The sequence below is a fragment of the Bidens hawaiensis genome, unplaced genomic scaffold (assembly GCF_021521415.1).
Source record: "Bidens hawaiensis isolate Kalapana, Puna unplaced genomic scaffold, B.hawaiensis_p1.1 tig00024017_1, whole genome shotgun sequence".
NCBI lineage: Eukaryota > Viridiplantae > Streptophyta > Magnoliopsida > Asterales > Asteraceae > Bidens > Bidens hawaiensis.
This window is the reverse complement of record NW_027493785.1, coordinates 287,903-298,682: the sequence shown is the minus strand read 5'-3', so window position 1 is coordinate 298,682 and position 10,780 is coordinate 287,903.

The window sequence follows — 10,780 nt, the reverse complement described above, 5'->3', positions numbered from 1 at the left end:
AAAGCACACAACTCCTCCTTAAGGGAAAGGTCCAGACTGGATGTTTGACTACGATAGTTTATTTAATTCTTTTACTCCTTCGGCTGAACACATCGATGAAGATCTGGTTAGAGCATACTTTGAAGAATATTTGAACATTCCAAGCTCTTCAAGTTCTAATGTAGTTGAAGTTCAACCAGATGCTCCAACTGAAGAATCTCAAGTTGTTCCTCCAGTTGTTATTGACAGTGCTTCTACTTCTTCCGATGATGATCAAGCTGAGATTCAAGTTATTGATCTTGATAGTGATAATGCTTCATCTCCCGAATTGGGTGAACATTACACTAATTTATTTGATAATGTTGTTGTTCCTGAAAATCCTACTCTTCGGATTCATGGATATCATCCACATGACAATATCATTGGAGAACTTGATGTAGGCGTTCGTACACGTCATCAAGTTGCTTCGTCAAGCGACAATAACGTATTGTGTGCTTACACTAATTTACACTCTTCGGGACTTGTGAATATTGCTAAATTCAATTGCTTTCTATCTCAAGTTGAGCCAACGACCGCTTGTAAGGAACTTGATGATCCTTCTTGGGAAGAAGCTATGCAAGAGGAATTACAGCAATTGGCACGATTGGGTGTTTAGGATTTAATAGACAAGCCTGCTAGAGTCAAGAAAGCTATTCCGACTAAGTGGGTATTTAAATGTAAAAAGGACGATCGAGGAGTGATTGTCAGAAACAAAGCACGTCTAGTGGTGCAAGGTTTTCATCAGCAAGAGGGTATTGATTATACTGAGGTATATGCTCCAGTTGCAAGATTAGAGTCGATTCGAATCTTTCTGGCTTATGCTGCTTACAAGAATATCAAGGTCTATCAAATGGATGTTAAAAGTGCTTTTCTCAATGGTGAACTACATGAGGAAGTGTTTGTTCAACAACCACCTGGTTTTGAAAATCCTGATTATCCAGACCGTGTTTACCGTTTAAACAAGGCCCTGTATGGTCTACATCAAGCCCCGAGAGCTTGGTATGGCACGCTCGCTGACCATCTGACTGATAATGGATTCAAACGAGGAACTGTTGACTGCACTTTATTTCATAAAACTGTTGGTGATGATCTTCTTCTAGTCCAGATTTATGTTGACGATATTATTTTTGGGTCTACAAACGACACTTTATGTAAGGAGTTCGAGAAGTCCATGCAAACCAAGTTCGAAATGAGCTCGATGGGAGAGATGAATTTCTTTTTAGGGCTGCAGGTTTATCAGTCTGATAAGGGAATCTTCATTCACCAGACTAAATATGTGAACGACGTCTTGAGCCGATTCAAGATAACTGCCGGAAAAATCCCTTCAACTCCTCTTCCAGTGGGTCACAATTTATCACCGGATGAATTGGAGGATACCGTTTATCCGACCCTTTATCGTGCTATGATTGGTTCTCTAATGTATTTAACTGCTTCTCGACCCGACATAATGTTTGCTGTTTGTGTGTGTTCTAGGTACCAAGCTAGTCCCCGAGTGACTCACCTGGCAGCGGTCAAGCGTATTTTGCAATATCTACGGGGAAATCCTGACATTGGGTTATGGTACCCCAAAAACAATACTTTCGATTTTACCGCCTACTCAGACTCAGATTATGGAGGATGCAGGATCAACTTCAAATCAACGACTGCAGGATGTCAATTCTTAGGAAACCGGCTTGTTTCCTGACAGTGTAAGAAGCAGACAACGGTATCTACTTCAACCGCCGAAGCTGAATATGTTGCAGCCTCGAGTTGCTGTTCCCAGGTTCTGTGGATACAACAACATCTTCGCGACTACGGTTTGAAGTTTCTTACTACTCCCATCTTAATTGATAATTCTGCTGCTATTAGTATCACCAAGAATCCCGTACAACATTCTAAAACGAAACATATCAAGATTCGATATCATTTTATACGGGATTGCTATGAAAAGAAATTAATTGATCTTGAGAAAGTACACACAGATTTTCAAAAAGCCGATCTATTTACCAAAGCGTTTGATAAAACACGTTTTACTTTTTTGCTTGGTTTAAATGGATTGAAGACCCTTGATGAGATCCTAAAATTAGGATAATTATCTTTTAATTGCTTTATAGATTTAGTCTTATTTTTTATGTTTTAGGTTTTAGGGGGTGAAAATTCTAGAAAATACAAAAAGAATGTGTTTTTAGCTTGTATAGATAAAATCCAAAAACATTAAAAAATTTCAAAATTCAAAAATATTGTGATTTCTGTTTTTTAATGTTCTTCCTTTAAAATTTTGAAAAACCAAAAAGAATGTGATTTATATTTTGTACAGAAAAATTTTGAAAAAGACAAAAATATTGTGTTTTAAAGTTTGTATTCGAAAAACCAAAAAGATTTTAGATTATTTTCTCGCTGAAAATTTAGTCGGTTATTTAAGTTTATGAAGCATGCTTGCATGTCTTGGTCCTATGATTCACTCGTGAATTGTTGGTTAGCCATTTATTTATTCTCTTAAGTTAACTGGGGTGATTAAATTTATATTTTTTATGCTCCTCAAAATTTTGAGTTTTTGAAGCAAAAAGGGAACATGATAGTACATTGATTATCTTGACCCCAAATTCAGTAAAAAAGTAAGCTTAAAAGACTGCGTGCTTAATTGCATTGGTGCATTGGTAGGTCTTAAAACAACCCAGTAGAGTAAAGTATGTGATATAAACATAAAGAAATGCCAAATTGAAAGGGGTGTTAGTCTCTAGCAAAAGTCTTGGTGAGGATGGCAGAAATGTAATAACCAATCATACTCAAGCCTTATATTTGTTGATCACCCAAAACTACAATAAAGCAAATAACAAGCGTTAGGATTCTGGACATTGTGAGTCTTTATGAGGCTTAACCATCTGGGTATTCATAAGCATGAATATTTCACCCGCTTTCTAGAACAAACCCAAAGTCATTAAACTTGATCACCGCTGTACTTCGTACAATTTAAATTACTGACTTGATCAAAATCCGCTGTTAGTCATACAATTGTTCCTCTCTTGTGTGCGTCTTAATACCACTAAGAAATGGACCCCAGGGGATACAATGTATGTAAGCCGACAGATGGACTCAAGCATACTCACTCACAGTAAAGGAAACTTGATGCATTGCTCAAAATTTCTACAATTGGTATCAAAATTTTGATCAACAATATAATGGTTTAAGTCAAGTTGGGGTGATTTGGCAAAAATCAAATTAAGCTTGAACCAAGATTAGAGGCTGATAGTTTCTGATATTCTGTGCTTTAATTGAACTATTTAATCATATCACAAAAATACTTGAATGTGTGTTATTAGATTTATGTGGACAACAATACCAATGATCGACTTATCGCCGGTCATAATATCGCTGAAATATAAAACTGTGATGGAAGGGCAATTTGGTCAATATGATTCTCTGCTTAAACTCAACAAAAATACAAAAATATGTACTACTTTTGATAAAATCATTCAAAAACACAAAAAGATTGTTTATCTTTAAATTGTTCGGATATTCTTATGTAAATACATTCTTTAATTCTTTTAAATTTTTCTCAAAATACCAAAAATATTTTTGTCTTCTTTATACAAAATATTTAAATAAATATTTAAGTTAAGTTTCGGAAATCTGAAACAAGTTTAATGTATTTGGTTGTCGGGTTAAAAGGGTTTCTCGATAATTTACTTAATTCTTTTATTTAATTTTTATTATTATTTAATTCTTTAATTTATTCATTTAATTATTTAATTTAAAATTAAATAAAAGAGCTTAATTCTCTAAACTCCCATTCGTTATTTATGGTTAACGAACTAGGTGATTCTTTTGCGAACTAGCTTCTGGTTCGCTAACCTAATTCGCTTCCGCACTCTGTAACGAATCATCCCTTCGTTATACATGTTTAACGAATCATGACACGAATCACGTCTTGATTCGCTATCTTTAATTTAACGAATCACATTGTGATTCGCTAACATAAGGTAACGAATTGAGTTAGCGAATGGGCTAATTCGCTAACTTTAAGTTAAATGAATAGTCTGATTCGTACAAGTTGGGCCTAGGGTTTCGTGCACTGCTATATAAGACAAGAAAACGAATAGTATTCCACTGTTCGTCTTCTTTCTTCATCTTTAAGAAACTATTCAAATTCTCTCTGATATTTTCTATCTTTAAGTTTGAAAATTTCAAAGATCAATTTGAGTTTCTAAGGTATAAATGTTCTTGGCGATATCATTTTCGTCAAAAATGACAATGAATTAACTGTTGAATTATGTAATTTTTGGGGTTAATGGGTTTTGAACTTTTGAAAACCATTGATGTATAATCTATGCTCATAACTGGATGATTTTAATGTTATTGTGATCGGATTCACATTCCGATACCCTTGGTGGACTTCAATCACGTTTGAGTGTTGTTTGCCGGATTAATTATTGTTTGTGTACTGTTGGTTCGTTTTACCCTCAGTGCATATAGGTATTGAGTCTCAATCTCATCCACCTATGCTTACCAGTGTGATTTCGAGCTCAATGAGATGTTTAGTGTGATGATTCGACGTTGGTCATGGCCTAATTGTTTCTGGGTTTATGATGATTGACTATTGTTGTTCATCTTAATTTTAACTTTGACTATCAGAAGTCAAAGAATAAGTCTTAATTATGACCATTCATTAGTCTTAGCGAATTGGAACTGTTTCGTGTCCAATTCGTTAAGATTTTACACGAACTAGCTTAGCGAATAAGATGTCACACGAATCAGAGTTTGATTCGTTTAAAATATGACGAACTAGAGTTTAGTTCGTTAAAATTAATTAGTGATTCGCTAGGTCCAGTTCGTTAAGATATTTAGTTGATAGCGAATCGCCTGATCGTTATCTTTGTATAGCGAATCAGTGTGATTCTTAATGAATGACATTAAAAAAAAAATTAATTTAAATTAATAATTTCAATATTCATTTAATTTAATTAAAGGATTTAAATCGTCTAATACGCGTAACTAGATTAAATATACATATCTTTTGATTATATATAGTGATATCTATTCTCATATTCGGTTTTCATTTATATAGTTAAACATGGCTGATCAAGAACAACAAAATCAACCACAACAGGAACAACCTCGTCAAGAACAACCACAACAACAAGATCAACAAGCTGACATGATTTTATTACCGTCTGATAAGAAGCACAACATCTGTGCTTATGTTGATCACGACGTGACTGATTTGAGAACGTTCGGAGCTATGTTGACTTTCTTACGCCGTTCGAAGATACATTATGCAATCACTGCTAAACCTAAGGTGTATCATAGTATAATCAGGCAGTTTTGGAAAACGGCGGTATATGTTGAAGAAAATAATTGGGTTCAAGCTACAATTAATCAGATCCCTATTACGATTGATGTTGAGGTCATTCGTCGAGTACTTCAATTTGACGATAGTGATGATTACCCAAGTGAATTTGATAGGACGTTGGTTAGGGGTCTATTCACAAGATTAAATTATGGGGGTGATATTTGTCGGTCTATGTTGAACATGAATGGTTTGTGTCCACCTTACAAATATTTGCTGCATGTCTTGCTTCACTGTATGAGTGGACGTCGCGGTGGTTTCGATGAATGCACACTAAGCTTGCAATCGGCATTTGTAGCTTTAATCCTGAACAAGCCCTTCAACTATTCAGAACTCATCTTTGATCATCTGAAAGAGCAAGTTCAGCAAACTCTACCGTCAAAGAAGTTCTTAATGTATCCTCGCTTTCTACAACTTATCATTCAGGATTTGATACCAAATTTGGTGATTGATCGATCATTGGTGAACGATGTTCTTTATATGGAACATATGAAAGCTGAAACGGTGCATCGTATGTTAATATATAGAAAAGACAAGCCACAGGACAAACGGATGATTGGTCATGTAATCAATCCGGATTATGTATGTCCTTCTAATGAGCGCTGGATCCATGATGATTCGGATTCCGAGCGTGAAGGGGGAGTAGGTGGGAACAATGATGATGGAGATGATGATGGTAACAATGGTGATGGTGATGATGGAGCTGGTGAGCGAGCTCTGAAAGAACAACAAGATGCAGTCGATGCTGCTCTAGCTGCCACCATGAAAGCTCAGCAAGAAAGAAAACGAAAGGGTAAAGCTGTAGCTACTAGTGAGCCACCAAAGAAGCCCCGTGTATCTGCTGGGGCTGGAGTGATTATTGGAACACCACCACCACGTCAAACAACTACTCAAAGCTCGGCAGTGCCGCTAACTACTAGCACTCCGATGTTTACTTTGACCACGACGATGGTGTCACATGAGAGGCTCGGCTTAATTCCTCAAATGGCGTTTACCGAGATACCGAGGCCTCCTGTTGTGTTGTCTACAGTATCTTCCACCATTTCAATGAGACCTCCTCCTCTGCCAACAACTACTCATCCTCCACCTCCGCCTAGTGATGTCTCATTCATGAGAATCACTCGGCCTCAAGGACCTGTTCAACCTGTTCATCAATCTGTATACAACTTGCCACCAGGTCGAAAAATGGAAATGCTCCTTAATCTGCTACATTTATATGAAAATCAAATGGCAGCTGACCGACAAACTCAAGAACGACTCATGGAGAATCAACGAAAGATGATGACTTATATTTCTTTCTGTCAAAAGGAGACCAAGGCGTTACGTACGATTGTTGAGTCTCAGGGGGTGAAATTAAAAGAACAAAATGAGTTAATTTTACAATTAACTTGTAAAGAATATGCCCTCAAGAAACTCAAAAATGATGATGATGATCCTGACAAGTCTGATGCAGGAGGTGAGCCTAAACAATCACACGGTTCATCCTCTGGTGCTAGTGTTAGTGGCGCTGATGATTCAAACAAGCAGATAATTTCATATCAAGATCCAACAGCTGCCAAGCCAATAGAAATGATTGAGGCTAACACGGTGATATTTATTGATGAATTGGGGATGGTTAGAAGTATGGAGAACAACGATGAGATACTGATCGGTGAGTTTGTGGTTAGATCTTTGACACGGGAGCAGATTTAGATTCTGCTTGGGCTAAATGACGATTAGCTGACTGCATTAGAGACTGAGCCCGATGTCGAAGTAATCAATGAGGAAGAAATGGATGTTGATCCATTATTTATGAATACAGATTTTATTTATGAGAACGAGGAGATTGAGATGGAGGATGTTACAGCTGAAGAGTACCCGTACTTGTATCAACACGCAAATGCTGATCAAGGTGCTCCGGTATTTCATGAAGACGTAATTAAAGAGACTGAGGATGATCTGGAGAAGATTGTGCAACAGACAGTTCCTTCACTCAAAGAAGTGACTGATGATGACATTGAAAGATGGTTCAAACGCCAGAAAGTGGGTAAGATCATCAGTGCTTTTTGGTATGTAGATAAAGAAAGAAAGGATACCGCTGCTGCTTGGATTGAGGCAAATCAGATGACTACCTTCAAGACTGTTTCTAAGGTACATGGTGATATTGTCTCCTGGCTCTATGATTCAGACCTTAAGGTATGTATTGTTAAATGAGAAAAAGGTGTCTAATATTACGAGAGGATAATGGATGTTTTAACACTACCGCGTTGGGATGTACGCACCCTCGGGAGACGTCCATTTATCAATCATAGAGGTAACCGAACTGCTGAGTGGTTTCATCAACACTTACTGTTCGAGGTCAATCATGGCTTCAAATTCTTCAAGCCCCAGGTCCCAAGACGTAAACGTACTGATGAGATTGATCCAAGGACCGGCTAGAAGAAACTTGTCTTGAAAGTGAAGCCACCAAAGACAATGAAAAGGGTTCCTGTGAAGACAATGCCTCAAGATATTTATCTGTCTTTCAACCGTTGGTACTATGACAATCGTACTGGCGAGGCTGTTATTGTTCGTGGTCAAGGACTACAGACTGAGCTCATCAAGATAATCGATCCGATGTGGTTGGTTAATTTATCAGAGACAGACAATGACGTGCTACACAGGAAGCAGATTTGTTTGAACGCCAAGAAGATTATGACCTGGCTATGCAATTCCAACGTGTCATTCGTGTATGCCATGAACATGGGATTCATAGTTGCAGAGATTGGCAGACAAAGCTTTTCAAATAAGTTAAAGACAAAGAGCTCAAGACGAGGGGGTGTCTGTTAGTGCACGGTTTTGCGTCTAGAGTCTTTGTATTTATCATTAATGTTTATTTGATATTTAAATGTAATATTTAATGTTTATATTTATCTAATTCGTTAAAGTTATGTCTAGTTCGCTAGGAATGTTAGCGAACTAAGACTAGTTCGTTAAGATTGAGTCTAGTTCGCTAGGGATGTTAGCGAACTAGGACATTACAATGTGTTCCCTCCTGATTCGTTAGGGGATGTTAACGAATCAGGGGGTGGTTCGTTAAGTTAAGTTATGTAACGAAGGGGAAGCTGGTTCGCTAGGGGATGTTAGCGAACCAGGTCACCTTCTATATATAGTGAACCACTGTTCACTTGTAAAATTGAGAAGTTTGGAGAGAAATAATATTATTAGGAAAAGTTTAAAGTATTTACTCTTCCTCAAGCTTCAATTAACATTATAATTACATACATACATATTGATAATATATACTACATACTAATAGCAATCGAACTAAGGTATTAGAGAGTTAGATCCGGATAATTAATATTAACATATAGATCTAGATTAGATCTAAGCATTAGATATTGATTAGAACGAGTTAAACGGGATCAGACAAGCTACCTTAATAACTAAAACACATGATCACCGCTCGATGACTGCAAGTCGGGATGAAAGAATGATAACCCATAAAGCGGAGGCGATTCAATAAAGCGTGTAAATATAAGAGGTATTCCTTTTACGAGGAATAAGTTAGGTTTCGGGGACGAAACCTCTTTAAGGGGGGAAGGCTTGTAACATCCTGAAATTTCTAAAATAATATTGATTGTATTATATAATATTGGCGGGAAAGTTTACTCGGGTAAGCGGTGAAATAATAAAATAGAGTAGGAGTTAGTATGGGTCGGGCTAGTGTTGGTTAATGGGTATGGGTTATAGACTTAAGTCATGAAGGAAAGAAGGACGATACCATGGGCTTAAGCCCATGATCCATTGATGTGCGAAAATATATATAAATAAAACACAAGTCGCAACTAAGCTTTAAAAACCAAACAATCTATCCTAGTTCACACAAACGGCAAGTGTACCGATCGCGTATAGCACAGATGAGGAAAGTCCGGATATCGAACTCGAAGACACGTGAAAACGTTTATAATTACGAAACTCTAACCAAGACTCACCAAAATATTTAATTAATTTATTTTAGAATTTAATTTAACTACTTAACTTAACTGAATGAAAACTTTTGACAAAACTTTGAAAACTTTGGTTTAAATTCAATGAATAAAGACGTCTACCTAGGAATGAATCATGTTGACAGAAATAACAAGACAATGGATTGAAAATATTAACGACACCGGTTATAAAAGATGACACAACTAAAACTTGTTTAAGAAAGTCAAATTACCTCTCAGTCTCTCTAACAAACTCTAACTTGTTTTAATTGATTTTAAAGAATAAACCGGAAAAACAATTATTAACGTGTTCAAATGACGACTCTCCTCTCGGTCTCACCGACACACTATCCTAATGGAGACAAATACTATGTCACCAAGGATAGAGGAACAATTTCACTTAACCCAAATTAAACCAACTAATTGCACATAAACACTCAAACTTGACAAGACAAAAACCCGCTTTCGCGCGGTCTTAATTCTAACAAGTAAAAGCAACGAGACAATATTACTTCTTATCACCTCTCGGTATCAAAGAAGGTGTATTTTAACTGATTTTAGATGATTTATATTACCCACTTATCCCTACGGTTGTACACCCCGCAAATAAACCCTAAACACCAAGTCAAGAGTCTAACAAGCAATCAATTAATCAAAACCAATTCAATTAACTAATGCAAGAGGATTATAAGTAATAAAACATAAAACACAGCCATCACACACAATCTAATTTATGGTTTAGTTAAAATTTACATCAATAATTCAAGTCTTGAACATTAACAATCCATTATACAAGTCTAAACTACTCAACAATCATCTATCCTAGGTAGAACAAGCAAGTTTAGCTACTCATAACTTTTGGACAGCCACATATACTTAAGAAAAACATCATAAACATCATCATAACCATAATCAAACTCATTCAAGATTCAAACACAATCAATAACAAGTCAAACTATCAATTACTTGCAAAACAATTCAAAGCAAAAGACCAATTCAACTAAATTAGGGTTCTTGAACAATAACCAAATATTAAAGATGATTACTTAGGGTTTATGGCTGAGATTTATGATGTATAAGATGCCTAGCAGCTGCACAAGATCCCCCTTGATGTTCTTCTTCCTCTCCAGCCGCCACAAACACCTCAGCCGCCGCCTTTCTTCCTTTTTTTTCTTCTTGTTTTGGCTGCTGAGTTCCGATCGGAACTGTTGGCTGTCTAGGGTTTCTTTTTTATTTTCGGGTTCTTCCTTAAATAATGGCTGAAAACTCTTTTAATTATCTTCATATAATATTAATTAAGGCCTCTAACTTGTGGGCTTGGGTTGGGCCTTGAGTTATATCTTCAAAACTTGACCAACAAGTCCTCTAGAATCTTCCAAATTAACTCTTTTTTCACCATCTTTCATAAACCTACAATTAACATTTAAACTTTGTAAATTATTGGACTTAGCCCCCAATACTTTCATAAAATAAACAAAAAAACATAAAA